Here is a 22,630-nt window from a genome sequence, read left to right as displayed (position 1 = left end):
GTCGACTACCGTCGATCAGGCCGCATGCCTGCTTGACTCAGCACCGAGCAGTTCGACCCGCTCTGTCATGGCAGATTTCTTTGACGTGTTGTTATCAAGGATCGATTAAAATGACCCTCTCATCCCCTTCTAATGACACCTTTTCTCTACTGACAATAGCAGTGACAATAGCTCCTTACAAATTTGGCACAATTACCCACAATTGATAGATGCTTCAACAGATAGATTTACAAAGAACTCTTCTGTTAGCAGCAAAGTATAATCAATGCTTTTATTTTATATGTACGTTTATTTATGATTGTACTTTTTCGCTTAACCTTTTATTCAGACGACTTTATCCCATTTTCAGTATGTGTCGTTTTAGCATCTACAGCTTACACAAAATCAAAACACAATCTTTGTTTTTTAAAACGTGGAAATTTGTAGTTCATTATTCATCTTTTAAGGTTGTAATTATTCGATTACTACAGAATACATAAACTCACTTTTTTTTTTTTTTTTCATGAATGAGCTTTTTCCAAAATGAAAGAAACTATTTTAAATATTTAGTACTTTGTTGTTTCGTTTATATTAGCTATCTATACACTTATCCCACATACAAAACTTTATATTATAGCAAGAGCACGGTCGAATATAGAAATCAATGCAGATATATAAAATTTTAATTCCCTTACAGGAAATTTCTGAACAAGACAGACAGGCATTAACATCACAAACTAAGCACATTTCTTACCTTTGAATTTAAATATATTACTTAATCTATAGTGCTAAATCTGTAACACAGAGATAATTTTGATTATGTTTTAAATATAACTGCTTTTTACAGATTCGCATGCAAATTTCATAGGCATTTCAAGCACTTTAACAATAATATAGCTTTATTTGATTACGGCAAAACACGCAAAGGCTAACTGTCTAAGGAGAGAGATGTCTCTGTGGAAGACTTTCAAAAGGAAACTGACTCGTATATGCGCTACATACAGGGAAAACCATGAAAACGCCCTTGTACGTAGCCCATTCGCCTGGACTCGAAGTCATTTCGGAACTAGCAGTGTTCAGCGGTTTTGCCGGTTGGCCCCTGGTGGGCAACAATTCTTTAGACTTAATTCCTTTAGTATAATGGAATTGAATATCTTTTTCAATGGAATTGAATATCTTTTTCAATGGAATTGAATATCTTTTTCCATGGAATGCAACTAATAGCCAGAAATAAAATATTTCAGTTAGCGCAAACATTTCAGCTGATAGCCTCACAGTAATTTACTACAAACGAATAGAGATACTAGATGATTCGCCAAGCTAAAGATTTTTCAGTTTATTAAAGTTTCTGAATGTCGCTCTCATGTAAATGTCTATAAAAACACATTTTTATATTTATGTCTATAAAAACACATTATACACATCATGTAAATGTCTATAAAAACACATATTTATTATTTCGAGAGCTGTTCAGATTTTTTTCCATGTTTAGAACCAAATAAGTATAATATGACAAAACCTTACCCCCAAATAATTCAGCACAGTTTGAAAATTGTTTTGCCTACAACATTTACAATACAGAGCTAGAACTCTGCTTCAGGGCTGAGGAAGTGTGTACGATTATTGAATACTGAGTTACTGTAATTCTTAAATGTAACAGCTTATCTTTAAACCTAAGTTTTCATTGTTTGACATTTCGTTGTCTGTAATTCACCTAATTTCGCCTACTGAATGGATTGTATTTTCTTCATGATTATAGTAAATGCAGATTCCCTTAGAATGAATACCCTTCACGAAGATATCTCTCCATATTTGCAAGTAATCCTAGTATACTTGTCATAATGGAATAATTTAATCCGTAGATTCCATACATGAAGTATTCAAATTTTTCGATCTGGCGGACATTCTTTTTCTCAGAAAATAGAACTGAATTTGCAGACTGAAGTGCATAATTTAAAATAAAATTTAAAAGTTATTCCCAAAAATTTGTTCGTATACGTGAAAAACAAAAACCCAAATTCAGGTAAGTCATATATGACATTATATTGCATATTGGCAGAAAAATTAATGGAATAAACCTATGACAAATTTACCTTTAAAACCAAAGTATAATGCATTTATTATCTTCTGGCAAAAAGCCTCCATAAAGTTTACGATTCGAAACCTGAAAATGTCTTAAATTCATCTTTTAGATTAATCGTAGCCCGTTCCGAGTTGCTGAAAGTATCAAAATCTAAATGTTTTTCGACGGTAGTTCGAAGCCTTTAAAGATAATTTCCGGCTAGACTATTATACAAGTTTATTTAGGAATAATCAATACAACAGATAATTATATTTATAATAATAGCATGGAGCAGACAAACAGACTTTCCTCAGCTTGCTCGGAAATGTAGGGTGGTCTCGACAGAAAAAGGGGCAATTTCAATATGTACGTAATTTTCACGGTTGTAATAAAACGGCTGCATAGAAGTCGACCGTAGTGTCGTAATGGTAGTGTTTGTTGAGTAAGTCAAAGAAACAAAGTTGTAGACTTAGTGGCAACTTAACAAATCAGCTTCTCTAGTTTCTTAGCTGGAAAAGAAAGTATGTTTTCAGATAAGACGAAACCATAATCGTAACAGTGATGTCGCGAATAACATGCAACATGCAGGATGTAAAATTTTACAGACATTAAAACTGGTGAAAAACATTTAGCTGATTGGTGGAAGAAATACAACATCTTAGAGATAGCGGAGTGAAATTCTTATATACAGAGATTTTAAAAGAAAAGATTTTTTAAAAAAAGGTAATAAATAATGAAAAAATGCGTATTTCAATGAGCGTGCAGGGTGTAACAGCACATTTAGCATAAAAAATGCATTAAATCACAGTTTTCTCTTTTTTATTACATAAGCTATTTAATTTCTGTTAAGTTCACCAACGACCTTCCATCCATAAAATACTTCATAATAAATACTGAAGTCATCATTATTAATTACTGCCTGAGCACGATTTAAGAGGTATAGACAGCAGAAACATTATTTTTACAAATATTTGAGCACGTCAGGGACAGTGACCTTCAGAACTGCCAGAGACGTTGAATGATCTCTAGATCTCCCGTGGTTCTAAGTAACCTCATGATCAAGAACCTAAGTCTTTTGAAATATAGATGATTGTTCGAGGTGAAAGTAAGACTTTATCATTCTGTAGTCTCGAAAAGTTTAGGTTAAACCTTGTTTACAGGATAAATAACATGAAAAATCCCTATCCTGCATGAATGCTAAAAATTCGACTGTTTGCTTTTTTTTTTTTTTTTTTTTTTTTTTTAAGGTCAGAAAAAGTAAGGCATGCAAGGGTTTGAAACGTATTGACGTAATGCTGACCTTTCACAATGATGAATCGGAGCCAAAGCCAAATATTCAGCATTCAAATGTACAAGGCCGTCTTAACAAAATTTTTGTGCAATGAAACGTTAAAATTAGGCATTTCCGTGTTTATACGTTATTATACTCATTAAATTTCCTAAAATACAGATTTTTTAAATGTTTGCCAGCTTTTTTATCGCTCTGTTCTTTAAAACCCCATGTAATTATAACGCAAGTAACGCCAGGTAGAATAAGGAGGTACTATAATACATGCGATAAAATAAAAGCGTAGGTGAAAAATAGAGGTGTTTAATGAATGCAACGGTTACAAATGTCATCTTAACTGATTTCAGTATTTGTCGATTGAATGAATTGCAGTCTTTAAGAAACTCCTCCTTCCTCCCCCCAAAAATTACATCTTTTGGAATATTTTGAAGAACAACGCAACTTGCAAATGTACACATCTCCCAGAGTTACCTGAAGTGAATATAGTGTTTTATGTTTGCGTTGCTGTACAAGAATAACCATTCTCCCCGAGCTTACGTGTTTTAATTTCTTAATTCTGCGTCTTTCTTGACTTCCGAAAAACGCATCTTTTGGGAAGTTTCATTTTTACTTCATATTTTACTTCTTTTGCATTTACTTAATATAAATACGTATTTCATATACACATTTTTTTAAAATTAAATCTAAAAGTATTATCTAAAAGTATTACTACTATTACTAATCTAAAAGTATTATTTACTTACTTACTATTGCTTAGAAAATTTACAACTTTTACATTTAAGATCATAGTCTAGAACGTACGCATAGCAAGATAAAAAAAAAAAGGGGGAGGGGAGAAGTGTATATGTCCTTTATTCGAGAGAATATCACTGAACTAGCTGAAGAATTATTCATAATTATTTTACGCACAGAAAGAGTGTAACTATATCCTTTTCTTCATGTTAAACCTAGATCGTATTTATCAGTATTTAATCCCTTGAGCACTAATGTGTTACTTAATATTATACTTTGTGGTTTTAAAGGAGAAGAAAATTTATTTATTTTAGCTACATTATTATATAGTTATAGTGTAAAACACTATAACTAAAAATAAACAAGCCAAAAAGTGTCTGAAAATATTCTAAACAGTAAAATAATACATAGCTAGAACAGCGAATCATCTAGGCTGCATTATTGATTAATCATCTAGGCTGCATAAACAGGCTGCATTATTGATTACAAGTAATTATTCATTGTTACTAAAATGTAAGTAAGCAATTAATTTCTGCTACTAAAAATGTAAGTATTTCACAGCTGTTATCACGTATAAAAACAATGTAATGTTTAAAAAAAGGAAAAAAAAAATTCTGTTTAAAACAAAGCTAAAAATAAAGATAAAAATATAGTAATTAGACTTTTAACATGCAGAACATTATTATATAACATGCAGAATGAAACCACATAAAAGATTACATTTAAGCATAATCTGGAAATCTTTCTCTGACAACAATTTTCATTTCAATAATCAATTGTACTCAATAATAATGAACAGATATCTGCCTCTAACAATTTGATTTTACGTCAAAAGTGACTGTTTTTTCCCATTTCATTTAGGGAGAAAAAAAGAAGAAGATATTATTTTTTTATGGCAATGAAACTTAACGAGATGGAGGGGAAAAATCAGCTCGCAAAACAACTTTAAAAACATTCCACTAGCAAATTTTTTCAACATCACTCACACTCAGTGTAGAAAATAATTAGAATTTTCAGCTCCAGAACTTCTACGTGAGCGTTCTGATTTTAATGTTAATCCACTTTTCGTTGCCTTTCCACCCTCCTCCCTTCTACATCACGTGTCACCGCGTTTCAATTCATTTTTTAATGCGAAATTCATTTTTTCTCCTCCAGCGAGTTAATGAAAATCTCAGCCATCTAACAAATGTACAAGCTTAGTGGAATTATTTTATTCGGTTTCGCAAAGAGCTAACTTTTAATTGTACACTGCCGTTAGTTTGCATATTTTCCTTCCCCATGAATGGAGGCTTATTTTTAAATGGTTAAATGGTGATTACTTTCTACTCCTAGAACTGATCTCTAATTTAAGTACACTGACACTTTCAGAATGCTACTTCGATTTCGTTAGATAGCATTAATACTGAAATACACTAAAAGCGAATAAACGCAACACAATTTCTGCACGAAGAAGAAGTTAAACACTGGTCAAACGATCACTGCTAGCGAAACTTAGCTTAACATTTTGCTCACACATAACTGAGAAATGCCACTGCTTATTTATTATTTAAAATTCACTCAATTTTTTAAGAAGACAGTTCGTTTATTATATTTATTTAATTTTAGTAACTGATGCATATATATTTTTTAATTTTAATTATATAAATTGAGTGATATATATATATAGAAACATACGCATTAAATTAAGGCATAAAATTCATGTATTTGTTAATTAAATCAATCCAATCGCTCCAAAGTGGAATTCAGAGTCGTCATGGTATCATTTTATTCTGAAAGTTAGCCAAAATTAGTATTCTTGATAAAACAAAGGCAATTCTCCTATAAGACATTTAAGTTTTACCGTGTTATATGCAGTTAAGCAATAACATCGTATTACGTAATACCACAAATTTTACTAATGTTTACCGTATTGTCAGATGTATAAGAATCATGCAAAATCGAATAAGAAAAGAAACACGTCAACATAAAATCTAAAATTAAGCAATGTTGCATGCGAAATTAAAGTAAAATCTAAAATTAAGCAATGTTGTATGTAAAATTAACTGTATTTGACGAGAAAAAGAATTTGTTATTTAAGAAATATAAACAAATTAGAACCGTACTTGACATGAAAACGAATTTCTTAAGAAACAGAAGCCGAAATCTTATGAAATCACAACATTTCTTTCAAATTCCTGTGAAGTTACGGTGCCCCCTCAAAAGCATGTCAGTGTTTATTAAATAATATTCTGCAAAAATGCATATAGTATTATAATATTGCACTTTTATTCACATTTTGTATAACATTATTCAGAAATCATTTTCTTAAAGAACAAGCGTATAGCAGAATTTCCAGTAATCAGTTGATCTTCCATTCTATTACATGCACGTATTTTCGCGAAATACTACTAAAGCATTGCTTAATTGTGCGTATATATAGGGTTCTGAATATTTCTATTTTACTAAATTATTAACTTATAAAGATGCTTTTTTTCCCTTTTTTTATTTCTATATTTTGAAGAAATTGTGTTAGAGAGAGAGAGAGGAGAGAGTGAGTAGAATGCAGATGAAGATATCTGAAGACACTGAAATGTGGTCTATTATTTCTCTTTAAGTTCACAGCACAAAAAGCTGGATTTCTCATCTTTATGAATTACTTAAGCAATTAATATGAAAATCTGAGGGAAAAGTTCAGAACGTCTCGAACAAGTAATATTGCTACAGAATATCCTGTCATTTTCGCCCTTCTTTTAACATGAAACAATTTTTCCATTTTTGCTCGGTGGTGGTGGTGGTGGTGTGGTGTGGTGTGTATTTAATTATGGCAAAGCACACTAGAGCTATCTGCCTAAGGAGAGGGATGCCTTCGTGGAGGGCTCTAAGGGAAACTGGCTCGTATACACGTTACACATGGTGAAAACCACGAAAAAACCCATGCAGCCAGCCCGTTCGCGGGATTAGAACCTCGGACCGAACTACCAGTGTTCAGCGACTTTACCGCTCGGCCGCTCCATTTTTGCTCGGAACTTTTATATTATCAGCATTATCTGAATTTTTAGGAGTTTTAAAATAAGCATTATTTTAGGGAGGCTTTTAAAATCAATATTACCTTAAAAATTTCCCAACTATAAGTTTTTTATTGTGCCCTCAAAAATTATTTTATTCTAGTTTCTTTATTTTTTAGAGAGAATAAACTGATATTTTATTTACTTTTACTGGAATGATATTTAAGCACAAAACAGAACCTGTGAATTCTAGCCTGGTCGATTGTAGAAAAGTAAATGAATTTAAAATTCTAAATAAAAGACTGTTACATACAAACCTAGCATTTATAGTTACATTACTAAGTGGAAACATGGTTAAGTAGAAAAACACTGTGAAACAGGGAAGTTATTTTTTGGCGCAATTTTATTCAATGCTTAAGGTTTTTGCAATGCATTTGTTAATGGTTTGGTTTATTTAATTATGGCAAAGCACACTAGGGCTATCTGCCTAAGGGCAGGGATGTTTTCGTGGAGGACTTTCTAAGGGAAACTGGCTCATATACATGTTACACATGGGGAAAACCACGAAAACGGCCATGCAGACAGCCCGTTCGCGGGATTCGAGCCTCGGACCGAACTACCAGTGTTCAGCGACTTTACTGCTCGGCCGCTGTTAGGCCATTTGTTAATAGTGAAGTAAAGTATAAGTGAAGTTGAGTGTTTATGATCTAAAGTGAAAATGTTTCAATATTTTTTAATCAAAGAGAAAAGTTGGAAAAAAATCGTTAAAGCTGGCTTGCAGTTTTGTTATACACGAAGAAAGAAAATATATCCCCCCCCTTTTTTTTTGTGAGCAGCTATATGACAGAAAATCATTTCGATTCTATACTTCAAAAGCACACACGGGGATTAGTAATCTCAAGTAAAGATTATCTAAAAAAGTATCCCAGAACAATTTTTATGTTCTTATCTAATTCAATTACCATTTAAAAATTACTATAATCTCGAGGAACAAGTATGAAATAATAATTATTTTGCAACTTTTCAAATGTACTTTTTTTAAATCCCTCTATGAATCTTAAATTTGTATTATATTGTTTCTTATATTCAAATTTCGTGATTCTAGAATAATTTTAACAACATTTTAGAAAGCCTATTGTCAGACTTTAACTGATTATAAGAATATTAAATGGCTTTGTTTAAGAACAATTCAGTTGACATACTCAATCGCACTTGTCAAGCTCAGATATGTATTTTTTATTGTTTACACCATTAATGCCAAATTTTTCCCATAAAAAGAGGCAACCTTCCTTTGAGAGGGCAGCAAGTTTAATTTTCTGTACATCTGCAACAACAAGTTTCTTTCAAGGAAATATTTTAAATTTAAGTTTTTACCTGAAGATCAAAAGAAATAGTACAATTCCTATATTTGATATGGGTATTTAAATAAGAAAAAAGTCAATATTATTGTGAAACAACAGTTAAAAAAGACACATGCAAATGGAAATCAGGTGCCTGTTGGCGCAGTGTGAGTCTTGTCTTTGCTGTGAAAGCAAATGGTTACTTGCAGATTCTGTCTTTTCTTTCTTCTGATGTTTGGTCTGCATATATTGTTACCTTCTAATTCCTATTCTACGATGCAACATAAATGCTATATATTTTGTTCGATTGTATCAAGAAGGCTTCAACTCCTATACGAATAAATTCAAGCTTATAAAATTTAATTTAATAAAACTTACCTTTAAATATGTTGGCTTATTTGAAAATCCAGAAGAAAATATAAATTACTGATTCTAATCTGCGGACTGTAATGCACTGCACATGGAGCAGATGACATGGAATGACTACTGCTGCCTTAAGGCTTCAGGCTTACTATAACTGGTTTAAGCAGAGGTATATTTTATACGAATAAAGTGACTCCCCCCCCAAATGCTCCCCGTTCTTCGTAATTATCAGCTATTTCAGATTTTACATGTATCCGTTCAGAATGATTGTTACGTTAAGAACAGTGTTCTTTTTCATAAATAGATGAATAAATTAATAAAAAAATGCTACATGAGAGCTAATCAAATTATATTGAGAAAGTATTATGATAAATTTATTTTAAAAAAAAGAAAAAAAAAATGGAAGACGAAGCGTAAATGTTCTATCCAGACTACTTGTTTAAATATGTGGTTATATTTGAACTGTGATGCAAATACATATTAGAAACTTACAAGACAACAAAAGACTGAACTGCGAAAATCCACACTTTATTCCAACATATTCATTTGCAGAGGTGCTCAGGACCAGTAAGAATCAAAATAGCTTCTCTTGCAGTTAAGTATATTAGTAGTTTTTCATGCAAGTCAATGCAATCGAGTTTCTTTTGCTATAATAATAAAACTAGTGGCTTGATTATAAGCACTGATGTAGGTGGCAGCAAATATACAGCATGCGTTGAAATACCGAGGCAACACTTTTTTAGTGTTGAAACAGAAGATCTGAAAAAAGCTTTGAGAAAAATGGGTTTGTCTTCTAGCTAAATTTGTATTTATGCTTTCCTAGTCTTGATCAGTCATGTCCTCAATGGCGTTTTTGCAAGACGTGTGAGGGCGTCAGTTTCTGTAGAGCTCTTGGAGGTGGTCTAGGTGGCGAGCGGCCAGACGAGACGATGTTCAAAGGCAGAGCGTAACTCACTCAGGAAGCTGACAGGTGGCTTTTCCTTCATTTTCGGTAGAAGGGGGAGGGAGGACTTTTAACACTCTGAATGAAGGGGACTGGCTGTGAGAGTCGGGCTACACTGCGGATCAATACGATTTGGGGAGCATTCATTTAAACAGAAGATTAAAAAAAAAGCAACTGCGAATAGGTTTAAATCAAGATTAAGTAACCGTTATCCCTCGCGAGACAGTTCCTCCTTGATACAATCGAAAAGGATAAAATGTTAATAGCGCTGTTATAAAAATATATGAAGACACATGAAAGCAGATATTTTACTTTTAATTGTCGTGAGCATGCAACATTACATATAATACAATGATAAAAGCTACGAAATTAATAGGTTATAAATAAGGGATTACAGTATGTTTTTGAATCGAATTTATTCAGCAGAAAGTGATGTAATTTCAGATTGAGCTTTCTAGAAACTTACAATGCATACTCAGTATAAGCTTCTTGATGGTTTGATATTAATTAAATGAGAAATTAGTCATTGCTGTTTTGAATATCAATTGTATTTTGAAATATCTTCTTAGAATGCCATCAGTGAATTAAAATTACGCCTTTTATAAAAAATGTTTAGAATACATGCATCCTGCAAAGATGAAATTCAGAAAGGCAATATTTTTTCCTCTCGTTCCGAAAGTATCCGTATTCCGTATCTTCTTAAATCATAATAACCGCAATCATAAATTTCCATAAAATTCCACTAATATTTTCTCAGTTATATTTCACTCTGAGATGCTATTTACTTAAGTGTGTGTGTATATATATATATATACACACACACATACTTTAGCAAAATAAAAGAAAGATCAAGTGACAGCTTTCCTCATGAAATCCCCAACGTATCAACAGCAAGATATACGTTTTCTGAAAGATAAAATATATCTTGAGAAATTGGATGTGGGAAAAATGAGGGTGAGGATGGAAGATCTAATATCTGCTACCGCTTTACTATTCTCTTCAAAAGATTTTTCGGTTATCCATGAAAGAAATTATTTATCTTTTTACACGGCATCTCCGAAATGTGTTTTTCCCCCCTACTGGAAGCTTTATAATTTCAATTAAAAAATACGGTTATTAAATTCAACCAGACATTTTCAGCACTGTAATTCCTATCAAAAACTGACCTCGTAAACAAACAAAATGAATAAATTATTGCTTTTCTTTAGAAAACATTTAAATAAGTAATCTATTATGAGTAAGCTCACGTGAACTATCCTCCTTAGATGGGGTACGTTTATGAGACATTATTAACAGAAACTAGGTCATATTCCATTACACGTGGTAAATATCCGAGGAATGTACCTCGTTTACCGGTCCGTAGTTAACTAGAAAATAAAACAAGTATTCACATGCTTCGATATCATGACAATAACGTAATTCAAGGCAATCGTTCGCTCCTGATTTCCAGTAATTCAACTAACGAATAAATAGGATTAAATTTAGTACCGACATCACTTTTACTACAGTAAATGTACTCTGTGTATATACTTCTCTTGTCTAATTACAACTTTTAATAATATAAGATTATACCCTGAGAATATTACCTATTGTTTCATATTCTAAAGTGCCATAAATCTGATGTCTAAACTTTGTTTACGTTCTTTTTTCAATTACAAATTATTATTAAGTACGAGGAATTTTTAACTCCTGCTATTGTTACTAAAAGTAGGCTGGTCTGCAAAATCTGAAATATTATCTGCTCTTACGCTTTTGTTATTAAGCAATTAATGAATTTCAGAACTGAATGAATGAGGTGAATTAGATGTTCAACCATTTGCAAAGCAATGATGAATGCTTAAATATTAACTATTGTATTAAATGTATTAAATGTAATGTTTATTGTATTTAATTGGAAAATGTTATTTTTGGGAAAACAAGAAAATGCACAATCAGATTTGCCAGTTTAATAGTTCTTATAACTAATTTTTTGTTTCTTTTTTGAAATTTAATCTGATTTATGAATTTTCAAAAAGCTGGGAAACATTTCTCCAGAGAGAGTATTCCTTGCCTGTTTCTTATCTCTTGAAAACTGTCATCGAAAGCAATGATGTTCATGCAGACACAGGTGAAATATCGCCTTGTGGGTATATATGATACTCAGTTAACAAATGGATTTAATTTCAGACAGTGTTAGTACTATACCTACACTGCATAAATGCTCAATCCGTGTTATTTACCTTTCCGTGTTATTTGTGAAAGGTATTAGAAAAAAATATTGCTTGTTGAGAAATTTCTCTCATGATAGTTTTTCTCTACTCGAAAGTTTTTTAAATTTTCTCTTACACATTTTATGTGTTTAGAGGATTAATTAAGCCAAAAACTCATTCATGACAAAAGTTTAAATTTATCCTAAATTTTTCATTAACATAACGGAAAAAGTACAAAATAATTGTTGACTCCCTTAAATGGAAGTTCTAAATCCACGGCATTAATCTTCGTGATTTTAATAAACTACAGCAGAATTTCAAATTAGGTACAATGTGTATGGAAGAAAGGTATTCTGTAGATCATCACCAATTTGCCTTCCATATGTTACAGAACCTCATTCCGCACGTTTTAGAGACAGAAGAAAGTTAATTCACAGAGATGAGGCATTCTACACATGCCTGTGATTCACATACAGTTTCCGTATAATTAGTGCTCCGTTAGTTAATAACAATTTTAAAATGCATCTGATCTCATTAAATTCTATTTGACCTTAGTACGGATGAACTTTTACAAAAACTGTATTTAATGCATGCAAATATGTAACACATACATGTTTTTTAAAAAAGTGTACATAGATAAACGACGTTCGTTTATTTCATTTAAACTTATATATAAGCAATAATTGAGGGTGAGCACTAAGTTACTGTCATTATTGTATTTTGAAACGTTTCTGATGAACAGGTGCGAAAAGCAAAATTACTTATGCTTCAAATATACAGCGATGCCATATTCGGAGTCTGGTTTATTCATCAAGCAAAGAGCAACTGTGCAAAATTCCCCTGAAGCAGTTGAAATAATCTACTTTTGCATAATGTTTATACTCCGAGTATCTTGAAATGGAAAACACTTTAAAATGACTATGCCTCTTGCGGCATAAGAAATGGGTGCGCGTGAGCCATCTCTTTAATTCTGAGCTTCGATTCCGGTTGTCTAAATGTGTCAGTCTTTCCAATTAGGGTTTTCAAACCTCTGCAGGAAGATCGTTGGGGTTGCATTCCTCTCGCAAGGTTGTGCCACAATCAATGAATTTCGAATGAGGGAATGCGTTCGGGGCCATCGGAATTTTTTAAAGCAATAATCCGCCTAATCAGGGGAAAGAAAAGCACAATGCTCGCCGAGTTCTCAGTGAAAACGAGGCGAGAATGTTCGGCCCGAATTCCAATGCATTGCCTTTAAATTTGCATACAATTAATTTTCGTACCATCATTCATTTTATTTTTTTAATCAAACCCTAGACAAAGTGATTTTTTTTGAATTGGTAGTGCATGTTTTTTATCACATTTTTCTTGTTTAGATTTGTTTTCGAACTAGCATTTTTTATTTATGTTACTTTGCTTTCGTTTTACGTCTCGTTCGTCTCCTCCCATCTTCGGAGTTAAATCTTTTTATTTCCTTAGTTTCGGCGACAGACACTCCTTTCGCTCCTCCAATGAAGCGAAGCTTTAGCAACAATTGAGACTACACATGCAGTGGCTTATGTCATTTATTAACTATTTATCCATGAGTGATTAAGAGAAAAGAAATATGTAAACAATTAAGCTGCGTTTATGTGAAATACATTTTTGCTGTTGATTTAATGAAACGAAATAAGCTGTAAAAATGTGAACGTTGCCAGATTATTTTGGCACAGAAATAACGCTCAAAACTTAGTTTTGAACTTCCCTTTTCAAAAGATAATTATATGCATTTAAATTTTATTCTTTGAAATACCTGTAATATTTGAACACAATTCCAAATCATTTGCAATGATGAAAGAATGTGTTTCTAAGACGTGATAATAAGAGTTGCTATTTAAAGTAAGGATGTATTTCTTAAAAAGTAGTAATTATAATAACATTATTTTGCTTCCTAATGTATGCCTTCTAAATCGGATTCATAATTTATTACTGTTAAGTATAGATTTCCTTGCTGTTTTTTAATCAATGAAATAAGTACTTTTGAAATATTATCTTAGGAAACAAATTTTGTTTTTATGTTATTTTACAATGAAATAGACAAATAATTAAAATAAATTGACTTATCCTACCTTATCCTATTTAATAGGATCTATAACATTTTATCAAAAGAATAATAAGAAATTGCACTATACATGAAATAATTTTAAGAGATGCAATAAATTTCAAATGACAAATAACATTCGAATGTAAACGTTAATATTTTTGCTCAACATCTCCATGATAGCTGTACTTATCACAGAAAATAGACGGGCTGGGATTCCTTCCAGCATGAGAACAGAGTGAAAAAAGCATCCTAGAAACGCATCCTTCTAAAGTTAGGTTAATTATTTTTATCTCGAACTAAGCACCACAATAGTTGTATACGTTGATGGATTTCTCATTTAGCATTTGAAGTCTCTCCAAAATATTGTACTTCATTTCTATTTATAAGATAAAAGTACCTTTAAGTCAAAATATACGAAAACTGTGGTTGAAATTTTAATTTCATTCTCGGTACAATTTTGCTTCTAAACTTCCTATATACGAGTATTTTATATATGTAATATACTGATTCTTTCTTGAAGTTTCATGAAACACAGAACTAATGTAAGAGGTGAACATTTCTTGCCGTTTATTCGTGTAATGTGAAACTTCCTAATTAATTATCTAACTTAGCCTTTCTACCATGTAGGGGTCTAAACTACACATTATAAAATATTTTACATAGCATCTGGCTTGAAATTTAAAGAAGACCCACAGTCATTCAAATGTTCCTTGAAAGAAATGTAAAGGTTTATATTAGTTGGATTGGATTATTTAAATATGGCAAAGCACACGAGGGCTATCTGCCTAAAGGGAGGGATGCCTTCGTGGAGGATGTTCTAAGGGAAACTGGCTTGTATACACGTTACACATGGGGAAAACCACGAAAACGCCCATGCAGCCAGCCTGTTCGCGGGATTCGAACCTCGGACCGAACTACCAGTGTTCAGCGTCTTTACCACTCGGCCGCTGGTGGGCAAAAGTTTATATTAAGGCAGTGAACTTCAATTCTTCTTTTAGCTCCCCACAGAAAAAAACTAAGAATGAGTCTTATATCCTTGGCAAGTATTTTTATACTTACACAGTAAATTCTGTTAGAGTTTTGAGAATAATAATTATTTGCAGTATAGCATTAATATCCGTACAAGTTAAGTGCAATGAGATTATTCTTTTCTCAGACATTTGTTCTGCAGCTTTCAGAAACGTTCCTTGTTTACAAAAATGTCATAATAGATAAACTGTTTATTTCTTTTAACGATAAATACCAATTAAGACAATATTTACCTTCAGTGCTAAGAAGGAAATATTAAATTTAGTTATAATTAATGTCTGATATTAAAACAGCTTAATGTTTGGAGCCCCTTAAATATGTTCTTCTAAAACTTAGCAAAAATCCAGAAATAAATGTTTTAGTAAGTCTAAAGTAGTCTGTTAAGGATACTGTACGAAATCTCACAGCCGAAAATATTTTTTTGATTTTATACTCGCTAAAAATTTACTGGAAAAAGCGTTAAATGTTTTCTGTACGAATGGAAAAAAATTACTCTTTTATTTCAGACATGCTTTGACCATTGTTTGTTTGCAGTACGATATGATTCTAGTTTATACGTTAAAAAGCATTTTTCAAAGGTTATTCTTTTAGCTATGCACCCTGAAAACGAAGTTTTGGAGCCCAGTAAGCAAAAACCTGAAATGGTTCCATATTACAATGAAGTTCACGAATTCGAATTACCTCTGTTCATGAATTCGATTTTTACCTGAAGGTCGATCGTTATCCGAAATGCTCGTAAACCGAACCTGTTTTCGTCATGGGAATTAATGTAAAATGGAATTATTCGTTCCTAAACTTCTATGAACAGAGTGATTTTTTCCCATTTTGCATAAAATTTGCTGAACAAAAAAGAACTAGGTTCATGTTCTTTTCTTTCTTCTTCCTCCGAAGACGCTTTCTTCACAGTCGTCTTTTTTGCTGCTTCTGAAGCTGCTCCAATTCTTTTTTGTTCAGCCCATTTTTATGGTCCTTTAATAACTCATTGGCGTCTTCAATGTTATTTTCAAGCCCATGCTTTGCCTACAGGCACATCATCATAAACGAAATTTCTCCGTTTTAAAGCTGTCAAAATCTCTGCTTGCAATACAATCTGGCCATAATTTTCTTCAGGCTGAATTCAAGGTCCTCTAAGAAGTGCAGCTTTGCGTTGTTAATGAGAGGTAAGCAACGCAAATATTAAAATAATGTTTTGGAATCCATGTATGTTAATTCTGGATCAGAGGTTACAGCCAAACATCTCAGAAAATCATTTTTTGCCTACTTAACTCAAGACTTTTCGTAGAAACAGTGTTCGTCACCCGAGATGTTTTTTGTTCGAATAATAATTTATTCGTGAGAGGCGTCAATGTTCCGAGGTTCCCCTGAGCAAAGAAATTAAAGGTAAAGTAAACACTATGTAATAAACTAGCTGCCATTATAAATGCAAGAAAAGAAGCTACGGACAATCTGTCTTCTCGTTCTAAAACACTTTATGAAATTTCAGAGAACGGCTGGGGTAATTAACGCTCAATATATGCAAAGAAAAGACTGTAAAGCTTGGAAATGTAAAACTTCATATATCAGTTCAAGTTCAGTTTGGTGATGTAATGAATGTGATCCTACAGGAGATTGCAAAACTGAGTTGAGATATATTAAAGTCTGGCATCCCTATCCCACTAAAACGTATATATTTTACGATCTTTTTAGTATATCAATATAACATTTACAATATAATGAAAAAGGCCTTTCATTGTAACATTCTTAGATTTTCTTCTTTTCCTTTCAAATTTAGCAAAATTCGATCCAATGATCAAGAAACAGTTCAAGGAAGGTCACAGGAAAGGTAAACGTGAGAGTTTTGTGAAGAGTCAAATCTGCATTGATATTGTAGTTTTGTAAAATACGATAGTTACAAAATAAATTTGTCCCTTAAATACCACACATACACACACACACACAAAATTGCTGAATCGAACTGTCGGATACAAGTAAAATAGTTTTTTACCATCTATCGTTGTACTAAAATATTAGCATGCATCTGCTAATATATCTACGAATGTCAACACATATTTGGTAGACCATCTGACCAGTTCCTCACCGGGAGTTGTTCGTAAAGATTTCAAAGCATTTTGATTTAATTTCAGTTACATTTTTTATATATTTTAAACAGTTTATTCTGAATTATATTAAAAATTATATAACTGCGAAATGTAAAATATTTGTTCTTCAAAATAATAAGTTAAACATTTTCCTGATATCTCCAATTAAATGAAAATGTAATTAGCATTCATAAAATTAATCAAGAAGCAATTAAATAATATTAATATTTTTAAACAAATTACTAGTTGAGATTTCAATAATGTATTCAAATAACTTAATTTTAATTATTTGGACTGGCAGGCACAATAGAACTCCACAAAAATGAAATCCTGCTGGTTTAATAATCAGATGGCACAGTGTATTTATTTACACAAATACCAACGTATATGCGTGCTCAGAGCGCTGACCTAAGCTTTACAGCGGTCTTACTCATAAAAAGCATCGTGGCCTTACATCGTTACCAACGCTGGAGCGGTGCCATAAAATATCTAACCGCACAAATATGAGAAGAAATTCATTCATTACCAATTTCATTTCAAACACAAGAACGCAAAATATATGATAAATAAAATGCATTTGACTGAATCAGAAAATTCATAAAATCATTTCTGTTACATTTAGCGATATAATAAATCTTTCAAAGAAAATTTTTTCGCGAGAATTAAACTTCCTCCTCACTCATTATAGCGGTTAACTAAGTATTAGTTGGTGTTTGATTTACAAAAGAAGAAAGTTATATACAAGGGAAAACTTCAAAGGCGGTGTAATTCCTAATTCAGCGTCTTAGGCATATTTACTCAACATATTAATAACTTATAGCTCGTTCAAATTTAATACGTATAAATTTAAGCTGAAAGCATTAATAATGCAAATAAAGCGAAAATTTTAATTTGATTTCCCAACAAAATAATATTAACAAATAAAGAAAACATAGTATAAAATATTAAGAATTATCAACAAATATTATAATATATGAGGCTTAGACAATGAAACTCAAACACTTGCATATATAACTGTCCACAGTTTGAGGTAGTATATGTACTGTCGTTGGGAGATCCTAAAATATTTTGGATTTCATCAGGAGCAGAGGGTAAAGCTTAAATTTTTAGCTATGTTAGATGTATTGACTTCAAGCATTGAGATTATAGGACATAAAGCTGGGATCTAAGTTCAAATGAGACCAAGTTATTGATGCTCGTCCAGCTAAAATGTATGTTAATAAAACAAGAGGCTTTTCTGATGTATCACTGGTATCCAAACTCTGCAGAGATGAAAGAAAGTTATCTAAAAAAGGTGTTACAATACTGAAAGGATTAGAGCTAAAAAACGCAAAACTACGTCTACTTAAATTAGTGCGGAAGATATTATTCTGCTGAATTCATCCATTTCTCCAAAAACTATTTGTGAGTAGCTGGCTAATTTTCATGATCGGATAACCAGAAAATGCCACTGGTTCTGTGTTTGTTTCAGTGGTTTTGTAACTCAAAATGTAGTAATATATAGTACAAAATGTGTAACGTTCAGCGATGAGACTACCTTTCCCACTTCTGGAAAAATTTATGTGTGAAGAGCGCCTTCTAAGCACATGGTCGGACAGTTTCACTCTAAGAAAGAAGCGCAGAGGTGGAATGGTGACGATATTGGGCAGTTGATTCTTGAGTATCACATCACCTCAAGCACTACCGATGAACCAAGTTCACTCAGTTTATCCCAGGTTTTGAAAAATTAATCCCGGAGGATGTACTATGTAGCTGGAAGATAATGCACAAGCTCATACCGCAACACTGAGGTCAGAGAAGATTAAAAAACATAAAAGGGGACTTGAAATGTTTCACATCTTGGATATTCCCTGACAGCATAGCAATTTAGTCTACCTGGGATATGCTAAAGGATAAAGCTGGAAAATTTTTTCTTTTTTCACCACTCTAATACCATAGCGAAATAGCCATGGTTTGGATTTAAAAAATTAAAAAAAAGTCTGGGATTGAACATAACTCATATCAGTCATTTCTAAGAAGAACTACTGCAGTATTGGCTTCAAAAATAGGGCTTTCATCATATTAATGAAGTTTTGCACTCTAAATTCTGGTATTTCAGTTGCATTATTCAATCCTGCGTTAGAGCAAATTATCTGTGGTATTAATTAATCTGTACATTTATATTCATTGTACGAGAAATTAATAGCATCGGGTATTCTTAATTCTGACAAAAAATGAACAAAAGAAATATAAGAAATATAAGGGAAAATATTTTCATTACATCCTTATTTTAAGGTTCTAATGTGAGATTCGAATATTTAAGAGAAATTAAATAACTAAAGTGCAAATGAAAATTTTAAATTCCAGCTGTTGTAGGATAAGGAAATTTAAAAGGCTCAGCGGAGTAAAACTATGGCAGTCAAAAAATTTAAAAAAAAAAAAAAAATGTTCAGAATTTTCGAGTCCTAAAAAGTATCCAATTCTTAACACCCGTAACAGCTGCACAATATTACCTCCAACATAACACTCGTAACAGCTGCCCTGTAATCATTTTATCTTAAATTTCTTCAGTTATGTTAGGATTAAACATTTGAAATCTGAAAATAAAATGCCTCAATGTTATTTACTGTGAATAAATAAAGTGTATTCAAAATTTAATATATATTTAGCCTTAACTACGCTTGTTTTAATAGTCTATTTCTGAGGGGAATAATCTCCCTCTCATTCTTTCAAAATCATCAATATATGTATCTCCATTTCTAGTTGTGTTACTGCTTTCTATTAAATATGACGCCTAATCGGTGCAAATTTCTTTAAACCTCGAATAATTGTTGCATTTGTTTAACATTTTGCTGCTTAATTTTAGGAACAATTTTATAATTTTTTTTTTTTTTTTTTTTTTTTTTTTTTTTTTTTTTGCGAGTCAAAGGATGGGGGTGCGAGAGGTCCCGGGTTCAAATTCCGGCCGAACCCCCCATGTAAACTCGGTGTCTAGGGGATTTCTACGCTGACGACACACATTTAGGTGACTAAGTATTTATTTAGTTATTGATGGAGATACAGTGATGAGTATTTACAAATGAAAAAAAAAAGCTATAATTGAGAAGTTAACAGCTTCGCCATCTATTAATACGTCTTAGTCGAAAACATGACTGTTCTCTTTCGCTTCCCTCGTCCATCTCTCGTCTCACTGCAATGCCGTTCGTTGTGTTGAGTTGTTGCACTCCTGCTACTCACATTTACATCAAAATATAAATTAGATGTACTCTTAGAAAGTATTGCAATTGAAGCACAAATTATTAAGAAAAACGTATATTAATTTTATATCGCTCAACTGTTAAACAATATATGTTCTAATTTGAAAAATGAAGATTTATGCTCCACGGAGTGATCATATCCTTGAGAAATGTTTATTTACCAAGCCACTTGTATGCTAAAGACTTTATATTGTATGGAATAGTACAACAATCGAGTCACGTAGATGATTAATACCGTGGTAGTCTTGTATAACTTAACAAAACGAGAAAAATGGGAATACTAGAAAAGAAATTTTAACGCGGGAGGACTATATATTATTTAAGCTCGAAAAAAGACTAAATAAGACATTTGTGACCGACTGAGTTACACGAGCGCGAAACAGCAATTTTACAGCTTTTTTAAACATGTATTGTGCTTAAAGCTACGGAGGTGTGGCATTCTCACACTTAAGGCGGTAATGGTTAGAATGGTGTGGTATAAAATGATAGATCTTCCTACTCAATCATAGTCATTCAGGATTAGCTCTTGAAACGGGTAGATCTGTCGACAAATTGTCAGAATGTTATTAATGCATACCTTTCTAGAATTATCTCTTTTGAAAGCAGACGGTGGTGCTTAGTTGCTTTCGCAGTTAACAATCGACAGGGATCTAAACTGAATAAAAAATCAAATCATTAAATAAACTTTCAGTTTTGCAGTGCAGATGAAGAAGTTCTTTATACAGTATACAAGGCATGACCAAACTGTGGTTTCCGTCGTAATGAACAATAGTTTTATTTTCGAAATATCATTCCAAAATGAAACACATGTCCTACTACGGCATGCTTTCTTAATAATCAGTAATTTTATTTTTTTAAAATTAAACTCTATTAATTTTGAATAATTTCAAACTTTGCGCTGTGTCTGCGACTACTAGTTTAGCAATATTACTTTCAGAATGCGTAAGGGCTGTCAAAATAGCAGAAAAGACAAATGCAGTTGCAATATTCTACGTTAACAAAGAGCGCTTTCTCAGATCTTATTGGATGGTACTTTGAATATATTAAGTTGTAAATTGGAGTGGGGGGGGGAAGTATCTAATGATCCGATTCAAATTTCATAAATATAACTAAATATTCAAGGGTTAGCCTTTTTTTCAGTGTGTTGGTTCTAACATTACTTTAGCAGAAAAACTAAAATATTTGATACAGACACACTGCTGAGCTAGCAGCTTGTTTTAAATTATTTTCTTATGTTGAAGAACTTTTTTTTTTTTTTTTTTTTTTTTTTTTGTAATAGAATACTCTGTTTCGTCTGACTTGCTTTAGAATTAAGAGCAAAGAAAAACTGCTAGTTCTGTTTTTCAAATCACTGCGTTATTCTTCACTGAAATGAAAAGTTTTTTTATATTATTCTAAAGAACGCTATATCTTTTTACAGCTATTGAAATCAGTTGACAATCGTAATCAGAATAAGGGGAAATTTTTTTACAAACTAGTAAAAAATGGTTTATTTTCTATCTTAAAAAAGAATATTCATTACATCGTACAAAAGTTTAGAATTTGTGTGACGTAGGAATACACATTCCTGAATACAGCATAAAAGTTACAAGAATTGCTTATCTATGTTTATACTAAATAACCAAGTTAATTGTAAACAGCAGTATGATTGCTAAACTACTTGAAACATTTCTTTCTGTTCACAAGCTTTTTACTGATTTTTGTATGCTGACCAAAATATTTAGCTGTTGTTCTTCGTAAATATACTTGCGGCCGTTACTGACATGAAGTTTTACCACCCCTGCAATGTACTATACTCTGTCTGTTCAATGAAATTTTCTCTGGTTACATTATTCAATTTTTTGAGGCAAATTAGCTTTGTTGAGTCTTATATACAATTTAATTACTTTAATTACTGCAATAATTTGCCCACCAGTGGCCGAGCGCTCCGCTCAACACTGTCAATCCCCTCAGGGATTTAAATCCCTGTGAAGGGGCTGGCTGCATGAGCGTTTTCGTGGTTTTCCCCATGCGTAACGTGTGTATGAGCCAGTTTTCCTTAGCATCTCCTCCACGAAGGCATCCCTCTCCTTAGGCAGATAACCCAGAAGTGCTTTGCCATAATAAAATAAAACAAAAGCAATTGTAAGGGGAGGAAAAGAAAAAAAGGTCTCTTAAATTGGCCTTTTCTTGTTGATTGTAACTGACTTTCTGGTATAATAGCTAGAATAAGGGTAATAATTTTCTTGTAAACAAAATTCTTCAAACCAAATTGTTAATTTTTAAAACTTTAAACCCTTTGTTTCTAAGGGTTTTTCTTTGAACTTAACAACTTCTTGATATAAGGAACAGCTTAAATTAAGATT

At 32.2% G+C, this 22,630-nt stretch overlaps 1 protein-coding gene across 3 annotated transcripts in view; it reads right to left on the bottom strand.

Moving 5' to 3' along the window:
• The window catches only part of LOC118199142 (sal-like protein 1), a 363,730-nt gene that overhangs the window by 308,313 nt on the left and 32,787 nt on the right, over nucleotides 1-22,630 (bottom strand). The window lies entirely within an intron of this gene.

The sequence above is a fragment of the Stegodyphus dumicola genome, chromosome X2 (genome assembly GCF_044657685.1).
Source record: "Stegodyphus dumicola isolate Sdum_Otavi_A_Nest chromosome X2, ASM4465768v1".
Lineage (NCBI taxonomy): Eukaryota > Metazoa > Arthropoda > Arachnida > Araneae > Eresidae > Stegodyphus > Stegodyphus dumicola.
This window is presented reverse-complemented; position numbering and strand designations above follow the sequence as displayed.